We start from the raw sequence: 23,321 nt of genomic DNA on the forward strand, positions 1-23,321 counted from the left end.
GAGGGAAAAACAGTAAGTAGCAAATGTAAAAGTGCTTTATGCTTTATTCCTCAGTGTCTTGTGACTTTTTAAAATTTCTTAACTTTTCTTGAAATATATTTAAACTTACAAGAAAGCTGCAAAAATAATACCAAGAGAAGTTGACCACCGACCTGACATCATGGGAGCTCTGCTGACCCACTTCCTAGTGAAACTGATGAAAATTGTTTTAAGACAAGAAAACAATAACAATTTAAAGCCTACGGAATTAGTCCTAAGAGAAAAGAGCAAATAAAGAAGTATCTATTCTAGGAAAAAATGGTAAGAAATGCAGGAATCTGTGGTGTTTCAACAAAGACCTCTTCTCCCTGTGCCTTCCTAGTTCTGCAAAGCAGAGACCCCACTCTGCCTTGAAACAGGAAACGCTCGCCCTCCTCTCCCCAGGCTCCCAGAGGGAGGGGCAGATGTCACCAGTTCTCATTCTGCCTGTTGTTACCTGATACTGAGGCTAAGTCCTGCGTGAAGTGGCTGATAGATGGAGGATTCTTTCTTTCAAACAGCTCCCCTCATGGAACAGAGGCTCTTCCTTGGGCTGGTGAGCTGACAATACTGGGGTCCTAATTACCCTTTCCCCTGCTCCTGAAGCAGTGGTTCTGTGAAGGAAAAGCTGGGCTGGGCTAACAAGATAACTCACAAGTCTAAGTATTGGAATACTTATCTGAGTTCTGCTAGACTAACTTGTAAATCTAGGTTAATTAGTGTTGGTTTGCTGTTCATGTTTTTTTGCTAGCCAGCTGGGTTTTCAAAGATACATATCTGGCTTTGGAATGTTGGTTTGCTGCTTCCCCACCTCTACTTTTGTGATGATAATGCTGCTAAAGCTGTTCCATGCCTATTGGCCTAATACCCCAAGCTTGTACTTTACCCTATAAAACCTCATGCGCACGTCTTGGAGGTGCTCAGAGCTTTGGAGCAGAAGCCCCTCTGAGCCCGCCGGCGTAATACATCTGAGTACTCCAACCCTCCGAGTGGTGCTTGTTTCTTGACTGGCCTGTCATTTCCGTAACAGTTCAAGCCAGAAGAGAAGCACCAAGAGGACCTCAGATTGCTACCTCATCCTGACCTAGAATTCAGCCCCAGAAAAGGGATAAGACCCTGAGAGAAGCTTGCCATTGCTCCACCTCCTGCTCCAAAGCCTTGACTCAGTGATTGTGCCTGAGTCCTTCCATAAAACAGATAGCTCTTAATCTCTTCCAAAAAAACTGATTTCATTTGCAACAGAACATGGAGAAATTCAAGACAAAGGATGCCCTCAAAAACCTGGAGGTTGTAGTGATAGGCAATTGAGAGATTCAAGATAGGGGTTAAATCGTAGGCTGGCTGGTTTGCAGAAGAGAATCACAGATCGAGACAGCTCTGGGGAAGCTCCCCTGGGGTAAGACAAATATTAAACCTTGACCTCATAAACTGTTGCTTCAAAGGGGCCAGAATTTGATTGGATTTATTTGAAAAACAATATACCCCCCAGAGCATTCTTGTAAATAATACACCAATCAGCCAGCAAACTAGTGGAATTTAACAGATGGGTATGGTCAGAGAAGAGGAAGAGAGCCCTACCCAAATTACTGTAATGCCAGGATAACAAGTCAGAAGGGTTTGACAACATTTAAGGGGTGGAGCTTGTGGAGGGGACTTGATAAACTTCACTAAAGTAGTCCAGCCAGCCACTAAATAAATAAACAAGCAAATAATAATAACAAAGTTGGGGTGATAGTAAGTGGGGAGGAGATACTTATGTGGAGTTGCTACAATATATTATCAAAAATGTCTGTTTTCCAACAAAAAATTATGAAGCATGCAAAGAGACAGGAAAGTATGACTCATACATTGGAAAAATAGCAGACAACAGAAACTGTCTCTAAGAGCAACCAGATATTTGGGTTTAGCAGGAAAAAAAAAAATTCAAAGTAACCACTAAAAGCATATTCACAGAACTAAAGAAAAGCTTGATTAAAGTACAACAATGTCATATCATATAGAAAATATCAATAAAAAGATCTTTAGCCCCTAGAGCAGGGATGTGACTCAGAAATTATAAAAATGAACCAAATAGAAATTCTGGAGTTAAAGTACAGTAACTGAAATAACTTCATTGGGGGTTAACAGGAGACTTGAACTGGCAGAAGAAAGAATAAGCTAACTTGAAGATAGATGGGTAGGGATTATGCAAGCCAGAGAATAGAGAAAAATGTAAAGAGCTTCAGAGAAGTATAGGATATCATTAAGCACATCAGCATGTGCATATTAGGAATACCAGAAGGAGAGGAGGGTGAAGGAGGAGCAGAAAAAATATTCAAAGAAATAATGGCTAAAAACTTTCCAAATTTATTGAAAAGCTATTACCTATGCATCCAGGAAGCTCAACAAACTCCAAGTAGGATAAATGCAAAGAGATCTACAGACACAACAGAACAAAATGCTGAAAGTCAAAGACAAGAAAGAAAGCTTGAAAACAGCAAGAGAAAAATGACTCATTACTTACAAGTAACTAGCAGTAAGATTAATAGCTGCCTTCCCAGCAAAAACAAGAGAGACCAGAAGGCAATGAGATAACATCTTTAATAAAGTGCTTGAAGAAAAAACTTTCAACCAAGAATCCTATGTCCAGCAAAACAATCTTGTGAAATAAGGGGAAAAACTTTCCCAAATAAACAAAAACTAAATTTGTGGTAGCAAATCTGCCTTATAAGAAATACTGAAGGAAGTTCCTCTGACTAAAAGCAAATAACCCTAGACAGCAATTCAAATTCATAACCCCCCCCAAAAAAAACCTACAAAAAGTAATTATATAATTGTAAAAGACAGTATAAATAAATATTTTTCCTACTCTAAACTGATTTAAAAAGCAATTGTATAAAATAATATAATGGATTGCTGTGCCTGTAACGTATAGAAATTAATATATGTGAAATGTTTTTGCTAATAACACAAAGAAGGTGGGTGGGAACAAAGCTGTATTGGAATAAGGAAATGACTACAGATGGTAAAGTAATAATAATAACAGTGTATTGTTGGGTGTGTAACATTAACTGATGTAATATGTATAACAAAATACCACAAAGGGTGGGGCTGGGGGAGAAGTAGAGGTATATAGGAGCATTTCTGTATAGAACTGGAGCTAGCTGATATAAATCCAAAACTGCTTCTGATAAGATGTATACAGAAAACCTTAGAGCACTAAACAATAAGTCAAAAATATATAGTGAAAAATCATTAAAAAATTAAGATGCTTCATTAGAAAATATTCCCTTAATGCAAAAGAAAGCAATAAAGAAGAAATAGAGGAACAAAAAGACAAATAGAAAACAAAAAGTAAAATGACACATGCAAATCCAACTATATCAATCATAACATTAAATTAAAATGGATTGAATGATCCAATCAAAAGGAAAGTTTGTTCGACTGGATTAAAAAAAAAAAACCTAAAAATCAACAATCCAACTATAATTGTCTATAGGAGACACATTTTAGATGCACAGATACAGACTGAAAGTAAAAATATGGGAAGAGACATCATGTAAATAGCAACTGCAAGAAAGCTGTAGTGGCTGTATTGACATCAGACAACATAGACTTTAAAACCAAAAATTGTTACTAGGGACAAAGAAGGATATCTTGTAAGAAAAAAAATGTCAATCCATCAGATATAATCATAAATAAATATGCCTAATAACAAAGAACCAAAATACATAAAGCAAAATTGAAAGATATAAATAAAAAATGGATGATGTAAAAATAATAGTTGGAAATTTTGATGGTCCACTTTCAATAATGGATAGAACAGCTAGACAGACAATAAGGAAACTGAAGTCTTGAGCAACACTTTAAACCAACTAGACCTAACTGACAGCTGTAGAACACTTCACTCAACAACAGAATCAATATACCTGAATATATATTTAAGTGCACATGGAACATTCTCCAGGACATACCATCTGCTAGGCTATAAAACAAGCCTCAATAAATTTAAAGGGATAGAAATAATATAAAGTATGTTTTCTGACCACGGTAAAATGAAATTAGAAAAAGCTGATAACAGGGAAAATTGGTAAAACTTACAAATACATGACAAACAAATAACACACTCCTAAATAACCAGTGAGTCAAAAAAGAAATCAAAAGGAAAATCTGAAAATATTTGGAGATAAATGAAAATCACAACATACCAAAACTTATGAAATGCAGCTAAAGCTGTGTTTAGAGAGAAATGTATAACTTTAAATGCCTATATTAAGCAGAAAGAAAGATCTCAAATCAATAACCTAACCTTCTACCTTAAAACACTGTTAAAAAGAGTAGACTCATCCTAAAGCAGCCAAAGGAAGGAAATAAAAAAATATTAAAGTGGAAACAAATAAAATACAGAATAGAAAAACAATAGAGAAAATCAATGAAACCAAAAGCTAATTTTTTAAAAAGGGGAACAAAATTGCAAAACTTTTGCTACACTGACCAAGAGAAAAAAAGATTTGAATCATAAATGAAAGAGGACACATTACCACTGACCCCACAGAAATAAAAAGTGTTATAAAGGAACACTGAATAATTGACAACAAATTAGGTAGCCTAGATGGACAAATCCCTAGAAAGACACAAACTATCAAAACTGATTCAAGAAGAAATAGACAATCTAAGTAGACATATACTTATACATGACATAACATTGATGGACCTTGAAAATATTCTGCTAATGGCATACACACACACACACACACACACACACACACACACACACACACACACACACACACACACACACACAGTTTGTATAAACTTGTACAATCAAAAAGAAAAGTATTTAGTAGAAATATTGTGGGAAAATATATAGACAGTTCCCAGAAGAGGAAATATAAATGGCTTAAAAACATTTGATATAACCACTCCTTTCTCCCTCCTACACCAGCATAGACACTTCCCCCAACCTGCCCCAGCTCTTACACCTCACATCAGACAGCCACTCTGCTTCCGTGCCTACTTTGCCCTGCCCCACATAGTGGCTTTAGGGCTGGATTATAAGGAGGGAAGAAGGGAAGGAAAGATGTAACACATTTTTTAAAATCATGAATGAACGCCGAATTTAGCTAAGTGCTTTTCCTGCATTTTAGCAATCCCTCTCCAGAGACAAGTTTTCACTTCTTTTAGATGATTATTTTATTTGCGTTTCTAAATGACATGCTTATATTGTTTCTTCTTGATTTTTTTTTAGGTTTGAGTATTTCCTATAGACTTTGTATTATACAAGATAAGACTATAGCTCTCTTTTTCCATAAACTCTGCTTGATGTTCACTCCAAACTTTTTTCTTTTTGAAAGCCGTATTTTTAATGTCATTTGTCCTTTTGTCCTTAAAACAACATTTGTCCAAAGAAGAAACAATCACCACGCTTCATACTTTTGTTAAATCAGTGATATATATCTTAAAAGAAAAAAAAGTTTTAAAATCATCTTTTTAACATAGAGGAAAAGGAAATCCTAACATTTTATATTACTTGGCTTCTTTTTCCTTTTCTTTTTTTTTTTATTTTATTTTTATTGACATATAGTTGATTTACAATGTTGTGTTAGTTTCAGGTGTACAGCAAAGTGATTCAGTTATACAAATATATATACATTCTTTTTCAGATTCTTTTGAATCTTAATTCAAAGAATTATCTGAATAATGATACATTATTACAAGATATCGAATTGTAGTTCCCTGTGCTGCAGAGTAGGTCCATGTTGTATATCTATTTTATATGTAGTAATGAGTATACATTAATCCCAAACTCCTAACTTATTCCCCCTGCTACCCCTTTCTCCTCTGGTAAGTATAGTTTGTCTTCTATGTCTTTGAGTCTATTTCTGGTTTGTGAATAAGTTGATTTGTATCTTTATTTTTTTGGATTCCACATATAAATGATATCATATGATATTTGTCTTTGTCTGAGTTACTTCACTTAATATGATAATCTCTAGGTCTATTCATGTTGCTGGCATATGGTATTATTTCATTCTTTTTTATGGTTGAGTGATATTCCATTGTGTATATATACCAGACCTTCTTTATCCATTTATCTGTCGATGGACGTTTAGATTGCTTCCATGTCTTGGCTATTGTAAATAGTGCTACTATGAACATTGGGGTGCATGTATTTTTTCAAATTACAGTTTTATCCAGATATATGCCCTGGAGTAGGATTGCTGGATCATATGGTAAGTCTATTTTTAGATTTTTTAAGGAAACTTCATAGTGTTTTCCATAATAGCTAGATCCAACCACATTCTCACCAACAGTGTAGGAGGGTTCCCTTTTCTCCATGTTATCTCTAGCATTTGTCATTTTTGGACTGTTTAATGATGGTTGTTCTGATTGGTGTGAGGTGATACTTTTTTGTAATTTTGATTTGCATTTCCCTAAAAGTTAGTGACATTGAGCATCTTTTCATGTGCCTGTTGGCCATCTCTATGTCTTCTTTGGAGAATTTGGGGGGGTGGGTTGTTTGGGTTGTTTTGATTGGGTTTTTTGTTTGTTTGTTTGTTTGTTTGTTTCAATTGGGGTGTTTTAATATTTAGCTGTATTAATTTGTTTGTTTGGAAATTAGTCCATTGTCAGTCTCATCGTATTCTCTCCCATTCAGTAAGTTAGCTTTTTGTTTTGTTTATGGTTTCCTTTGCTGTGCAAAAGCTTATAAGTTTAATTAGGTCCCACTTGCTTATTTTTGCTTTTATTTTCATAACTCTAGGATTGAAAAAATATTGCTGCAATTTATGTCAAAAATGTTCTGCCTGTGTTTTCCTCTAGGAGTTTAAGAGTATTTGGTCTTACATTTAAGTTTTTAATCCATTTTGAGTTTATTTTTGTATATAGTGTTAAATAATGTTCTAATTTCATTCTTTTACATGTAGCTGTCCAGTTTTCCCAGCACTACTTATTGAAGAGACTGTGTTTTCTCCATTGTATATCTTACCTTCTTTGTTGTAGACTAATTGACCTTAGGTGCATGGGTTTATTTCTGGGATTTCTAGCCTGTTCCATTGATCTGTGTGTCTATTTTTGTACCAGTGTCATACTGCTTTGATTACTGTAGCTTTGTAGTATAGTATGAAGTCAGGGACCATGATTCCCTCAACTCCATTCTTCTTTCTCAAGATAGTTTTGGCTATTCACACTCCAACCTTTCTAATGTCACCATATTCCCAAGATGATTATATTTTGATTTTTATTAGATCAATTTTAGTACTTATGCTATTATAATCATGCAAATGATAGTCACAGCCTTCAGACTTGGACCAGGACTTACACTACTGGCTTTCCTGGGTCTCTAGCTGGCAGATTGTGGGATTTAGCCTCCATACTCAAATGAGCCATCCTCTCATAACAAACCTTTTTCTTGATATCTCTTTATATCTCTTCCTTGGTTCTATTTCTCTGAAGAACCCTGACTAACATAAGAAGAGTGTAGCATCTTTTCTTTGATTTCAGTATTCTGAAATTTCACAGTATATGCTGTACATCCACAATTTTCATTCACTGTACTGGGCATTCAGAGTCTTCAGTTTGAAAGTACAGCCATCAGTTCCAGGAGACTTTCTTTAAGTATATAGTTGGTGATTTGTCCCACCCATTTTCTCTATTTGTCTGTCTTTCTTCCTTTCTTCCTATATTGGCCCTCCTTGACTTGCTCTGTATTTTTTCTCCTATTTTCTCCTTTTTTCTTTGTCTTTGATCTCTACTTTTTGAGACATTTCCTGTATTTCCAAACCCTTTTAATGAGGTTTTCTTTTCTCTTCTTTTTTGTTTGTTTTTGTTTTTGTGGGGGAGGTAATTAGATTTGTTTATTTATTTTTAGAAGAAGTACTGGGGATTGAACCCAAGACCTTGTGCATGCTAAGCATGTGCTCTACCACTGGAGCTATACCCTCCACCTCTTTTCTTTTTTTAATCCCAGAGTTAAGAATTATAATGAAGCTAGGGCTCCTTGAATTTTTAAAAATTGTGAAATGTAAAAGAATTCATAAAAGTGAGTGATACACAAGAACACACATTAATAAAGAATGATAAAATCTACCATATAACTACCACCCAAGGCACAAAATAGAAGTATTTCAGAGGTCCCTTGTGTACCCCTCCCTGATCATAACCCACTTCCTCCCCCTAGAGGTAATCACCTTCCTAAGTTTAGAGAGAATGATTTTCTTGACTTTTCTTTATAATTTATACCACTTACATATGTATCTGTAAACAGTGTAGCTTAGTTTTAACTATTTTTGCACTCTATATGAATGAAAATAAACCATATTCTTCTGTGTCTTCCTTTTTATGTTCAATATTGTGTTCATTGAGATTCATTGTTTTGTATGTCAATATTGTTATTTGATTTTCATTGCTGTGTACTATAAAATTCTTAGAAGAATACACAGAAGAAAATCTTTGGAACTTTGAAGTATGCAGAGATTTCTTACAACAAAAAAAAGCACTAACCATAAAAGAAAACATTTATAAATTGGTATCCATCAAAATTTTTAAATCTGTTCTTTAAAAAGCCTTCATCAAGAAAATGAAGAGGTAAACCATAGACTAGGGGGAAATATTTCTAATATATATCTCTCAATGGATATAACACTTGAATATATGGGGAATTCTTACTCTGAATAATGAAACAAATCACCCATTTTTAAAATGGGCAAAAGACTTAAACAGACACTTTACAAGTAGGATACACAATGACCAATAAGTATGTGAAAAGCTGTTCAGTCATTTGTTATTCAGGGAAATGAAAATTAAAAGCCTACAGGTATGGCTAAAATCAAAATGGCTCACAATACAAAGAATCAGTGAGATGCTTTAATACATTGCTGGCAGAAATGTAACATAGTACAACTTGGAAAACAGTTTGGCTATTTGTTATAAAGTACACTTAGCATATAACCCAACAAAAGCACTCCTAAGTATTACTCAAGAGAAATAAAAGCATATATTTATACGAAGGCATGCATATGAATAGTCATAGCAGCTTTGCTAATAATTCCCAAACTTGGAAGAACTTAAATATTCATCAACAGGTAAATGTATAAACCATTTGAAGTATATCCGTAGAATGGAGTAGTAGTCAGCAGTAAAAAGGAAGAAACAACTGATTCATGCAACAACATGGATAATTATGCCCTATATACGTGCTGAAGTATTTAGGGAAAATGTGTTGACGTCTTTAAAATACACCAAAAATAAGATGGATTGACAAATTGATAAATGGGTATGTTAAAGCAAGTTATAATGGTATAGTCTAGTAGTAGGTATATGAGTGTTCACTATAAAATTCTTTGAGCTTTGCTTTATGATTAAACATTTGTATAACAAAAGGCTTGGGAAGTGAAAAGGCTTGTGTGAGTGAAAGAATCCAGATACATAAAACAATACATACTGCATGGTTTATAAAGAATTCTAGGACAGACAAAACAAAGCTATGGTGACAGAAAGTGCATCAGTGGTTGCCTGGGAGAAGTGTTGATTATAAAAATGCATGAGGAAACTTTTGGGGTAATGGAAATATTCTACTTCATTGATTGTATGATAGTTACATTGGAGTATACATTTATCAAAAATCACTGGACTGAACACTTAAATGAATGCATTTATTTATGAACACTATACATTGAAGAAATTGATTTTAAAACAAACAGGCAAACACAAGTGAATTGGAAGCACTGAGCTCCTAAGTAGATGAGATCCGTTCTGAGCATCTCAGTGGATGATCTCTCGCTGAGCTATGTCCTTTGGGTACCTCCATTGTCAGTATTTTCAAATAAAATAAGATAAATAAAATAAAATAAAATAAAATAAAATTTTTCCTTTCAAATTGGTCAGATTTAGCAGAGAGCACTCTTCTAATCTCCTCCCTGCAGAGAAGGCCTGGTTGTGAGAGCTTCCAAAGTGGAAAGAAGATTGATGAGGTTTTCTAATCCAGTGGGCACACTGCTCCTTAGTTGGACACTCATTACCTGTCCTCCACATTGAAATCCTTTCTTCCTTTGCTTCTAGGATCCAACTCTCTCCAGATTTACCTCCCACCTCTTTGATCTTTCCTTCTCAGTCTCTTTATAGATCTACTTTCCTTTCTTTGCCCCTAACTATTATTTCTGTCACTGACCCTCTTTTTGTCAACCAGGATTTGTCTTTTGTTTTAATGATCATATGTCTCTCTACTGTGTTTTTCTAGTTTTGATGTCCATCTGATTTCCTCCATGGACTGTTGGAGTTCTGTCTATCTGTTGTCTGCTTTGATGAAGCACTGAAGAAATGTGTTGAGGACAGAGTGTGACAGAGAGACAGTCAAGGTCAGAGGAGAGAAAAATCATGGGAGTCCAAAGGCCTCCAGCTGGCTCAGCCATGTCCCAGGCCTGGAGGAAGATGCTGGCACAGGTGGAGGCTGAGCCCAGGGATAGATGTGTCATTTCTGTGTCGTCCTGCTGCTGTTCCTTACTCGCCATCAGCTACCTTCCTGCTGTTGCTTCACAGTGAGGAACATTTTCCCAACACGAAGTAAGTGCTCTAGTAGATTGATTTTCCTTTCCTTGTGATTAAACATTTGATAATGAAATTTTAAGGAAGAAAACATTGTGCTAAGTGCAAGAAGGCAGACACCAAAAAATACATGCTGCTTCAGTGCCTAAACTGAAGTTAGAGATAGGGTTATTCCCCCACAGCTCAGGGCACAGCCTCCAGGGGAGCATCTGTCATGCACATGTCCCCTCCTGGGGCCTACAAAGAGACATTGACAAGGGGAGCCATCGTTTGAAAGTAGGCATGCATAACCAGTAGCTATTATTTTATTCTGGGCATATTAATATGCTTTTTATATGCATCAACTCATGTCATCTCTGGTGGCGACCATTGTCCCCATTTTACTAATGGAGAAACTGAGGGTTAGAGAGGCTAAATAATTAAGTAACCAGAGTTTAAAGTCATACAAGTAATAATTAGCGAAGCTAGTGTTCACAAGCAAGGAGTCTAACTCTAGAGCCCAGGCCATAGGAGATGCCATTGCCTGCTGGGTTTTTGTGGTTTGTTTTTCTTTTTAACCATTTAAAATTTTATTTATGTATTTATTTTACAATATCATATTTCTAAAATTGAAGTATAGTTGATGAACAATATTGTATGTTACAGGTATACAATACAGTGATTCACAAATTTTTAAAGGTTATACTTTATTTATACTTATTGCCATTGCCTGCTGTTAACCTAAGAGGCGGCCGTGTTGAGAACAGAAATGCCACCTGCTCCCACCTGTACAGAGATACCGCTACCATTAGTCTATTGTATTGTCTTTGTATTGTATCTAAGAATGTCACATAGTTGGAATCATATAGTATGTAATTTTCAGATTGGCTTCTTTCACTCAGTTATATGTATTTAAGGTTCCTCCATGTCTTTTCATGGTTTGATACCTCATTTCTTTTTAGCACTGAATAATATTCCATTATCTGGATGTACCACAGTTTATCCATTCACCTACTGAAGGGTATCTTGGTTGCTTCCAAGTTTTGGCAATTATGAAAGCTGCTATAAAAATTTCTGTGTAGGTTTTTGCATGGACATAGTTTTCAACTCCTTTGGGTAAATACCAAGGAGCACAATTGCTGGATGGTATAGCAAGGGTATGGTTAGTTTTGTAAGAAACCGGCAAACTATCTTTCAGGGTGTCAGTACCATTCTGCATTTTCACCAGCAACATATGAGAATTACTATTTCTCCACCTCCTCACCAGCATTTGGAGTTGTCGGTGTTCTAGATTTTGGCCACTCTTATAGGTGTGTAGTGGTATCTCACTGTTGTTTTAATTTGCATTTCCCCCAATATGTGATGTGGAGCATTTTTTCATATGCTTATTTGGCATCTGTATGTCTTCTTTGGTGAGATGTCTGCTAAGATTTTAGGCCCTTTTCCCCCATCTTTGGCTCTTTTAAAAATCAGATTGTTTATATTCTTGCTGTTAGATTTTAAGTTTTCTTTTTATATTTTGAATAACAGTTCTTTATCAGACATGCCTTTGGTAAATATTTTCTCCTAGGCTTCTCTTCTCATTCTCTTGATACTGTCTTTCATTGAGCAGAAGTGTTTAATTTTAACGAAGTCCAGCTTATCAATTATTTCTCTCATAGATGTGCCTTTACTGTTGTGTCTAAAAAGTGATCGCCAAATCCAAGTTCACTTAAATTTTCTCTGATTTTATCTTCCAGGGGTTTTATAGTTTTGTATTTTACATTTAAGTCTGTGATCCAGTTTGAGTTAATTTTTTGTGAAAAATGTAAGGTCTGTGTCTAATTAATATTTGGCATGAGTGTGTCCAGTTGTTTCAGCACCGTCTGTTAAAGAGACTATTTTTGCTCCATTGTATTATCTTTGTTCCCTTGTTGAAGATTAGCTGACTATATTTACGGGGCTCTGTTTCTGGGCTCTCTACTCTGTTCCATTGATCTATTTGTATTCTTTTTTGCCAATACCACATTGTCTTGATTACTGGAACTTTATAGTAAATCTTGAGGTCAAGTAGCATCAGTCCCCTGATTTTGTTCTTTTTCATTATTATGTTGACTATTCTCAGCCTTTTGCCTCTTCATATGAACTTTAGAATCAGTTAGCTTATATTCATAAAATAATTTTCTGGTACTTTGGTTGGGATTCCATTGAACCTGTTGATCAAGTTGGGATTGGTTTTGTTCTGGAGAGGACTTATACCTAGTAGGGGGTAGGAGAAGGAAGATCTATTTTGGAGATAAAGGGATGGTAAATAAGTTAATAAAAATCAGCTACAGACAGATGAGAGGATTTTAGCCTAGACTGCGTATTAGATAATATTGTGCATTTGTGTTCAATTTCTAAGTGTAATAGTGGTATTTTGATCATGTAGAAGAATTCCCTTGTTCACAGGAGATAAATACTGAAATATTTAGGGGTAAAGTATCACAATGCTTACAAGTTACTTTCACATGGCTTAGCAGTTTGTGTATGTGTGTGTGTCTATGTTTGTATGTCTGCATGTCTAGAGAGAGACAGGAAACAAATGTGGCTAAATGTTCTTAATTGGTGACTCTAGGTAAAGGATATGTCTGTATTCTTTAAACTTTTCTGGTTTTCATGTTTGAAAACAAAAAGTTGGAAAAATATCTGTATATGATTCTGATATTCGATCAATTGTATTCAGAATGCAATGCAAGATTTTTTACCATTTATATCATTTTGTTTTAAAATGTTGTAGTGACTTTGGAGAAGATATAAATGTAAAAAAAAAACACTGTATGAAGGGGAAAATATATTCTCTGAAGTTTTGGTATTAAAAAGCAAGATGCATTCTACTGGAAAGATGTGAACAGGGTGGGGTGCTTTGCAGGGTGTGACCGTGTACATCTGTCTCTTTGCTTGTTTATCTTTGTCTTTCTTGACTAAACTTTAAGATCCATGGACCAAGGATTATTACTATTTGGTTTCTCATTGAATATCCAGCACTTAGCACGATGCCTGGCACACAATAGGTTCCTGTACTAGTTGGGTAACATTCACTGCCTTAAAAAGTAACTCCCAAATAGCAGTAGTTTAGCACAATAGAAGTTTATTTTGTCATCACCTAGCTGATCAATGCAGGTGTTTCTGGCAGACAGCTTCCTTCTATGAAGTGATTTTAGGGACTGAGACTCCTTTCATGTTTTGGTTTCACCATTCCCGGGGGACTTGTTATCCTCAGCATTTCATCAGCAAAGGGGGAAAGAATGTGAAGAAACATATCTGCTTCCTAAAAATCCTTGTCTGAAAAATGACACATCTCATTTCCACTCACATTTCATTGGTGAAAACTAAACAAATGACCACACTGAGAAACAAGGAGGTGGGGATGGGTGGTGGGGGGCAGAATATCTGGAAAACCAGTCCCTGGCCTGACAGCCGCTTCCTAAGGGTAATTTCATAATACAGAAAGGAGGCAGACTGTAGTGGACAGCTAGCCATCTCTACCACAGTGTTTAAATATTTAATGAATGAATGAATAGAGTTTCTAGGACTGCTTTATTCTTTGCAAAGGTAATGCTATGTAAATCATGGGATGTGGAGGAGCCCAGATATAGTCCATGCAACTGCTGGTGGTTCTGTTAACTTTATAAGCTGTTCAGCAAAATGCAGTAGCAAGGCCTGGCGTACCCTCCTGCCCCAAACAACTGCAAGATCAGATTGACAAAATGTATAAAACAACAGTTTTCAGACATTGGACATCAAGCAGTATGGGATAGTGATCCTTGAGAGAGGTGCACCCTATGACTCCCCCAGTTTGCTGCCTGGAAAGAGTTTCCATGTCAGGACCCAGGGAGGGAGAATTTAGGCAGAGCCTGCTAATCTTTTTAAATTGCAGAGACAGAGTCCAGGCAGACTACAGTGACTAGAGTTCACAGGGCAAAGTCCAGAGGTGAGAGACTCGGACAGAGTGACTGCTCTAGGAAACTGAGCAGCTGAATACTAATCAGTGAATATGAGGAAGGAAACCATCCAAGTCTGGGAAAGAACTTCCTGAAGAGAGCAGAGGAAAAAATTCTCAAAGCTCATACAGGGACAAGAATAGTTCAAGTTTATGCCAGACAGAGTGGAAAATCTTAAAATTCTTCGCTCATTGAGTACTGGGGGAAAATTAGCCCTGGACTAAAGGTGACTCTAGTCTCATATAATGAAGCCAAAGAACAAGCCTCAAAAAGATTTGACTGTTTATAAATCATTTAACTGCATTTCCAGAACAAAGCTCACAAATATTTATAAGAATACACAAATATCCAGCACCCAACAAGGTAAAGTTTACAGTGTCTGGCATTCGATTCAAAATTACAAAAAAGAATTTTTAAAAGTGTTTAAAAAAAAGGTAAGTAAATTAAAAAAGAAAGTAAATTTTTTTAAATTACAAAAAAGAAAAAGAACCAGGAAAATACAACCCATAATGAGGGCAACAGTCAGTCAATAGAATCAGGCTCAGAAATGCCACAGATCATAGAGTTAGTAGACAGGGATATTAAAACAGATACTATTCCATATGTTTAAGAAGACAGGAAAGACTGAGCATGTTAAGTCAAGATAGGGAAGATACAAAAAGACATTAAAATTCTAGATGCAAACTACATTGTCTAAGGTGAAAAATATATTGCATGAGGTGAGCAGCAGATGAGACACTGAAGAAGAAAAGATTAGTGAGTGTGAAGGCACAGCAATAGAAACTATTTAAAATAAAACGCAAATAGAAAAGAAAATCCAGTATGAGGGAAGCTGTAGTATCACTTTAAGCTATATGTTATTGGAGTTCCTGAAGAAGGGTGTGTGGGACAGGAAAAACTACTTGAAGAAACAATGACTGAAAACTTCAAATTAGATAAAAGCTATAAAACCATAGATCAGAGAAACTCAATGAACCCCAAGTACAAGAAATATGAATAAAATGACACCAAATAGCGTGATAAATTGCTTTAAACCAGTGATATAAAATGAATGGCCATCCAGTCTGTCCCATAACCTTCCTTTTGGAAGGAACTGACTGAACTACAGACACAGCATCCCTGGAACTTTCCCAGAGTATGAAGTTTAGTGTCTGCTCCATTCCAGACTCTTTAAATGAATCTGATCAGCCCTAAAATGTGAGATCCAGCCTCAGGCAGTATCAGCTGTCACCAGCTTTTATTTAGATGGCCTGTCATTTACTGTCCAGAATTGTTCCATTTGTTTTCTTTGCCTGCCTGGCTTGATGATCTCCTTGCATTTTAAACTATCCCCACATCCTTTTCTGTTGCACAATCCATTTGGACAGGATTTTCTGCCTCTGGCTTTCAGCACTCTCTCTGGACCTGATTTGGTAAATGTCCTCTCCCCTAGCCCTTAGACCTGTACCAGATAGGCCATCCACCATTTCTACCAGCTTTTCTGTGAAAAATTTCCAGAAAATTTTAAGGGAGTAAGTCTTAAAAGTTCTCATCGCAAGAGAAAAAAATTGTAAGTATGTGAAATGATGGATGTTAACTAAACTTATTCTGGTGATCATTTTGTAATGTATACATACACCAAATCATTATGTTGTACGCCTAAAACAAATACAATGTTATACATCAATTACACCTCAATTTTTTAAAATTCCAGAAATAATCTTTCTAACCATGTGGCCAAAGTCTAGGCAGACAATGTTGAGATCCACCTGGGTGCTAGGAAAGTTTCATCAATTTGAAAGTTGAGAATTTCAATAGCATTTGGTGTATAAATTTGAAGCCTGAATTGAATCTGTCCTCACATCAAATATGCCTTGTGAGAAGTACCTGTGTGCTTGCTGCCTCAATCACAACTGAGCAATAACTGCTAGTGCTATTGGCACAAATAATAACTCTGCAATGGGCACTTTTTGTAAATAAAGTTGAAGAAAGTGTTTTTGGATACCTTTTGTACTGCTGAAAAAACTGATTTTTTAGAATTGCTGGCTTCTACAGTTGTCATTAAAAAGTTAGCCTTCTGGCGGGGAGGGTATAGCTCAAGTGGTAGAGAACATACTTAGCATGTATGAGGTCCTGGGTTCAATCTCCAGTACCTCCTCCAAACACAAATAAATAAATAAACCTAATTTACCTCCCCCCTCCAAAAAAATAAAAAATAAAAAGCTAGCCTTCTATATGCATGGATTTCTAATCATCTTGCTCTTTGTTAAAAACACTTGGACACACTTCTGCTGTGTAAACAATGCTTACATGTCCATATAGACATATGTGGCTTGTCTTCAACCTTAAGATAAACCAGAATGGGTGGTGCAATTTTGGTTGTCCCAGGGGAGGCTAAGACCAAATCAGTTTTGGAACATAGCTTTACTTTTGTGAACATCTGTACCCACAGTAAGATGACGGGGAAGTAATGAGAAAATAAAGATGAAAATACCCAGTCTTAGTCTCAGTTCACAATCTAGAAGCAAGACAAAAGTCAAACAAAGTAGAATGAGATAAATTGTAAACTAATTATAAGCGCTGTGCTGAGGGCTTGAAGAAAAGGACTTATTTGTGGCAGGAATTAGTTTCCAGTAAATAAGACGGAGTGAAAAGGAATGTAGGAAATCAGAGAAAATAGCCTGGGGCTTCAACCAGTTGTTGAATGTTGAGCTTTGGAACCCTTGTCATGCTGCAGCTAAATCTCCATGGTTCATTGCTTAGCAAACAGATCTCAGTGTCTTGGTGTCCCCTGTGACCTATGGAGACCATGGGACAGGGCACAGAAAAAAAATGCTTCCTGTTAATCTACAAGATGAGATCAGCCCCACTTTATCATTTACACATTCAGGCCACCTTTCAGTTAACCCAGGCTGCATGCAAACCCACTACACATCTCAGCACTGTGTAGGAGACAAAAGAATAAAGAAGGCAAGATTTTCAAGAATTTATAACCTGCTAGAGAATAATAAAGCAAGTATATAAATACCTGAGTTACAAGATAAAACAAGATATGTTTTACTAGGAAGGTACAAAATTCTGAGCAATTTATAGGAGGGAAACATCATTACCAAGAATCAAGCCTTAGCAGAAAGGGTACAGCTCAGTGGTAGAGTGCGAGCTTAGCATGCACAAGGTCCTGAGTTCAATCCCCAGCACCTCCATTAAAATAAATAAATAAATAAATAAATTTAAAAAAATTAAAAATATATTAACTAAAAAGTAAAAAAAAATTTTTTTAAGAGTCAAGTCTCACTGATTCAAACTACAATTTCAGATTTATGTTCTTAGGGAAAAAAATGTTTGGCAAAATATACTATATGTGGACAAAATGTCTTTGATGCCTGACATGTAGAGAAAAGACCCAGTACTGGTAATAGTAACACTGCACCAGTATGTAAGTGCCAAGAGAAGAGAAACTTGTCTGTTTTGTTCATTGATGTAATCCTTTTTGCCATGAAGATCCCTGGTACACAAGAGATGCTCACTAAATATTAAAGTGAATGAACAGAATTGGAAGAAAAGGAGCTGAGAAAACTGCCTCCTTTCTAGTTGTAACTCCATGAAGCTACTTGTCTTGGACCTTGGAGGAAGACTGGGTAAGCATGCCACATTATTTGCATGTGGGGTTCTGTTCCTTGTAATTTTGGCAAAACAAAACAATGACCAATGTATTAAATGAGAAATACAATTGTATTGTATGCAATGGCCGTAGAGTAATTGGTAGCTTTGGTCTTGACCTCTAGTGGTTAGTACTCTTATCACCAACTCATCAGCGAGTAGGGGAAGCTTACATGGCATGTTTCAGAAGGTATAGGCCTTTCCATGGGATTGGAGAAGTGCCCTCCAATCCTGGACTATGTGCCCAGGTCACCATCACAGGCCTTTTGTAATGATGTCAGCTTTCTGATAAGCGATTGGAACCCATCAAGCCTCTTAGACATTGGAAAATACGTGAGCCTCCCCAGTCCTTTATTCTCACTAACCCTTTGTAGATTCATAGATGAGATGTTAGTCTGTGACAGATAATCTCTATTACCTCACTTGTATATTTAGGTCTCTAATTATGGATTCATTCATTCAACAGATACTGCCTAAACACCAGTACACAGGTACAGTCCCTGACTTCAAGGAGGCTGTGGTTTAATGAGGGGGTCAGACAAGTAAATGAATAATTACAATGCGTTATGACAAGTGCAATAATAGAAATATATTTAGGGTTTAAGGCTGTAAAAAAATTTCTTTCATTTACTTATAAATACAGAAATTGATTTATTAGAATTGCTGATAAACTGAGGCCAAATACAAGGAAGTATTTATAGGCCATGAATTAAGAAATTAATACCTTGAGTTTAATCCCTGTATTGTTGAATATAGGAATTGTGACATGTTTCCTTGCTGGAACTTATTTAGCATCTACAGATATAGATTTAGTTTTTAATTGTATTTCACTGGAAAGTTTGGTGTAAATGTAAGGTCTAATTTTAAGTCTTTATATCTGTACTAAACCCTCATGCTCTTGGACTGTGTTACTATCACATGGGATTCCCAGGTGCAGGTGGTACCGCTGCATGTGAACCTGATTCTTCCTCGCTAAGATGATTCCATCTGTGCTGATACAAGGACTCTTTATTTTTAGGACAGTAATTGCTATGGTTACTGTGAACCACAATTTGGCCTTCGGTACTATGTCCCTGAACAGTTAGTATTCCCCACAGAAATTTTGTAGCAAGAGAATAAATGAAATAAAATATATCAGAAATAGCACAAGAAGAGCTATAATCACAAAATGTTCACATAATCGTGTAATTCATTTAAATATATAATGCAAAGGGTTTTTTTTGAAATCTCTTTTTTCTTCTACAATAAGATAAAAATGTTTGACGAATGTATACAAAATAAGTACATTTAGAAAGATGTTTGATTAATCACCAAATTAACAGGAAAATATAAGTAAAATGCTGTTATAATTTCCAAATTCAGCTTGGGTACTGAGTAGTTAAAATTAAAGCAGGTGGAATATTTGCAGGGGGTACTAAATGCTTTATTTATAATGAGGTTTAATTAATAATTTACATATACTATACCTGGTAAAAATCTAAAAGCAATATATTTCTTTTTAGCCATAATTTGCTTTGCAGAACACTGTTTGGAACAGTATTAAGAATTATTCTTTCAGTATTAAAACACAAAATGAAAATATATGACTTTTCCAAATGACACACAACCTTCTGATTTGTCTTAAGTGTATGTAATGTTCTTATTTTGTAATAGATTTCCAGAAACTTAAGTCTTTAGCAACAATCAAAATTCTTTTCACTTAGTTTTGCAACTTGGGGCCACATTTCAAAAGAGCTTTTTTTTTTTTTTTCCGCACGTGTGATTCAGCAGAAAAATATATGGACCTTGAGACAAGGGATTTTGTCTTTTTTTTTTTTTTTAACAACTAAAGCCGTGTTTTAAGCGGTTTGTGTATGAAAGGTGATTCAATTTAATTCATTATATGGCATTTAACAATTTAATCTTCGTATGAGTTAGCATTTTGAATAGCTTATTATATGTTTAATATTTATACTGTATGATATTATACTGTATAATATAAATATGATATATATTTTATATATAACATAATATGTAAAATTAAAGTAAAACTCTTTACAGTAGATCTTTTCTGATAGAATCATTGGCAGGCAATGCAATTTCCATTGGGTGGTCTAGTTTCAAAGTTCCTGAACTGATTTTCTGACCCAAAACAAAAATAAAAACAAAAGCAAAAAAGAAAAACCCCATTTCCCTCTGCAAACTGGTATTGAGGTAAATCCGGACTCCACTCTCAAACATAGCTGTTTAATTTGAATACCTTGAAACTATAGAGATTCTGAAGACCCATGAGGATTATATCACATTTTGAAACTCATGTTGCCAATTGAGAGAGAGGCCATCATGAAATAACTAATTTTCGTTGCTAAACTACCTGAGTTTTATATAGTAAACTATACATTAAAAAAAACACAACACTCAAAATCTGATGAGTCCTTTGAATGCTATTTTTTTAATAACAGCTGAATTCTGAGAATTACATTAAATACCAATCCTTGTCTTAACATTTTATATGTAATATGTAAATATTATCTTTGTATGTTAAGAATACACAAATACAGGAATTAAGGGTAATACAAAGATTAAACTTTTTTTTTTTTTATAGTGAAGGTACTGGGAATTGAACCCAGGACATTGTGCATGCTAAGCACACACTGTCACTATTACACTGAACAATACCCTCTCCTCAAAGATTAGACATATTTTTTAATGTTTCGCTAATCATGATACATACTGTCATTAGTATATCAGATTAATACTCTTAGGGCAAGGGCCATTGTACTGATAGTGGGTTCAAGTACATATTTTGATTTTCTTTTTTTGGGGTTGACTTTTCATGATTAGATCATTGTATTTACCTGGTAATGTTGCTGACAAAGAGTTCATAACTGTTATTTTCTTCTTGTTTGCTTGCTCCTACATATCAGTATTGGCTTCAGTCAGCAGTCTTTTTGTAAAAATCTTTTCAAGGCATTTATCTACTGCATGAAGGTGAATTTAGTTAAAACTAGTAGATAATGAATTCTAGGAACCGAGCAAATATAAAGTACAACCTGGAACAGTTTGCTGAAAAGCCCCTTTGTTCTTCCCTTTGGAGGGTAGAACTCCCACTTCCCCTTCAGCATACCTTAGTTACCAAAAATTCTACGTGATCACTTGGTATCCACCAAATAAGGGAAAACTCCACTGTTTATCTATACATTAAACATTAGCAATATTGAATTCATTTTTATTAAATACAAGTTTAAACATTTTCTCTTCTCACACCAATGCATGGTCTTGCACATCCCCTGAGTTGTGTGTATTCCATTTGGGGGACTCTCATGTCAGAGAATGAGTCTATTTTCTGATTTTTTTCTATTCACCTGAGTTTTTAAAAAGAAAAATGGCAAACGTAATCAGTAATAGAGAAGAGAGAGAGAAGGATGAAGGATAAGACTCAGTTTATTTCTACTGGAATAGTTCTATCTAATCTCTAATCAAGCAGACCTTGCCAATGTCCCTCTCTCCAAAGTTAAACAAATCTATGTTAATATGTGGACTGACTGTGTTAAAAACCAATATAATGTATCTTCCTTTCCACAGTATCATTAAGGTCTCTGTTTGATTGAAGCAGCAAGTGGATGATTTTAAATACAACCTATTGTATAAGTTCTCCTTGTCTCTGTTGCTTCCATCATGTCCATATCCTGCAACCTCTTCTTTTCCTTTTTTATTTTCTTCTGTTTCTTCCATCATATTAACTGTCCACATGGGTAAATTCCTATTCTTTCCATATTTTTGTCTTTGTACACATTTTCCATGCCAACTTGTCCCCCCAAAATCCTCATGTTACTTAAAAAAAGTCTGAATCTGTTTCATTAGGTGTATCAAAACAAGAGTTCCCTTCAAAGTACAAGTATACAGTAAAATGACTGCATTCATTTTCTTTTTCACAAAATATTACATGCCATACTTTAGATTTTTAAAAATCCCTACTGTTTTCTTCAAGCATAATTAGAAAGTAGCTCTGAGAAAAAATCCAAAAGGGTAATTTTATGGCATCTATACTACTTACCAGATACAACATGATAGGTAATGTAATATAGTGGTTACCATGGGCTGTGTAGTCTGATATGGATTCAAAATCTAACTCTAGAACTTGCTAGCTACGCCTCCTTAGGTTTTGTTACTTTACTATGGACTTGGCCAACATACAAATTGGGGCTAATAATACTTTTAATAATCATCTACATTGCTTAATCATGAGGCCAGTAGACACATAATTAGCATTTCCGAATGTACTTTGATCATACGTTTTAAGAAGAAGTATCACATTTAATTTGTCCTAGTCCAAGTAATTGCAACAGTTGAAATGACAGTGGTTTGTATGCTTTGCAGCTCCTAAGGAATTCAGGCAATAATTTTCAAATTAAGATACAAATAAAACTTTACTTTTTGTGGTTTCAATTCTCTTATATTGTTTTATGGCCCAGAATATAGTCTGTTGTGGTAAATATTCCCGTGTCCTTGAAAAGAATGTTCTACTATTTTGGGGTGGAGCAGTCTACAAATATTATATCAAGATAGTAGATAGTGTTGTCCAAGTCTTCTAAAGCCTTACTAATCTATCTACTTGTTAAATCAATTACTGAGAAAGAATGTTGAGATTTCCCACTATAATTGCAGATTTATTATTTCTTTTAGTTCTATTTGGTTTTGCTTTACATATTTTGAAGTTCTGTGCATACATAAACTTTCTTATTTTCTTAATGAATCAACCCCTTTATTATCATAAAATATCCCTCTTTATAATATTCTTTATTATAAAATCTTTTTTTTCTGATATTCCTTACAACTGAATTAATTAGTGTTTGCACAGCATAATCTATTTCCTTTCTTTTACATTTATCCTGTGTCTTTCTTTAAGGGGTCAGTAATTTGGTTTATTTATTTTTAGAGGCAGTACTGGGGATTGAATGCAGGAATTTATGCGTGCTAAATATGCACTCTAACAGCGAGTTATATCCTACCCTGCTACCTTGTGTCTTTAAAGTGTTTCCTTGTAAACAGCATATAGTTGGGTATTGCTGTTTTGCCCAGGCTGACAATCTGTCTTGTAATTAAACTTTAGACCACTTACACCTGATGTAATTATTGATATGATTAAGTTTAAATCTACCATTTTGCTATTTTTGTCCCATTGCTCTTTGTTCCATTAAACTTTCCTTATCTTCTTTTGAA

At 35.2% G+C, this 23,321-nt stretch overlaps 1 long non-coding RNA gene across 2 annotated transcripts; it reads left to right on the plus strand.

Annotated features, from left to right (window-relative positions):
• The first annotated feature begins 17 nt into the window (after positions 1 to 17).
• On the plus strand, positions 18 to 23,321 carry LOC123613339 (uncharacterized). Of its 2 annotated transcripts, none has more exons than XR_012507133.1 (3): positions 18 to 574; positions 10,235 to 18,097; positions 18,586 to 23,321. It is a non-coding gene; the product is annotated as an uncharacterized LOC123613339 (long non-coding RNA). The 2 variants fall into 2 exon arrangements; XR_006720714.2 differs by having other exon boundaries at positions 10,235 to 10,557; positions 17,961 to 23,321.

Source organism: Camelus bactrianus, chromosome 5 (assembly GCF_048773025.1).
Source record: "Camelus bactrianus isolate YW-2024 breed Bactrian camel chromosome 5, ASM4877302v1, whole genome shotgun sequence".
NCBI lineage: Eukaryota > Metazoa > Chordata > Mammalia > Artiodactyla > Camelidae > Camelus > Camelus bactrianus.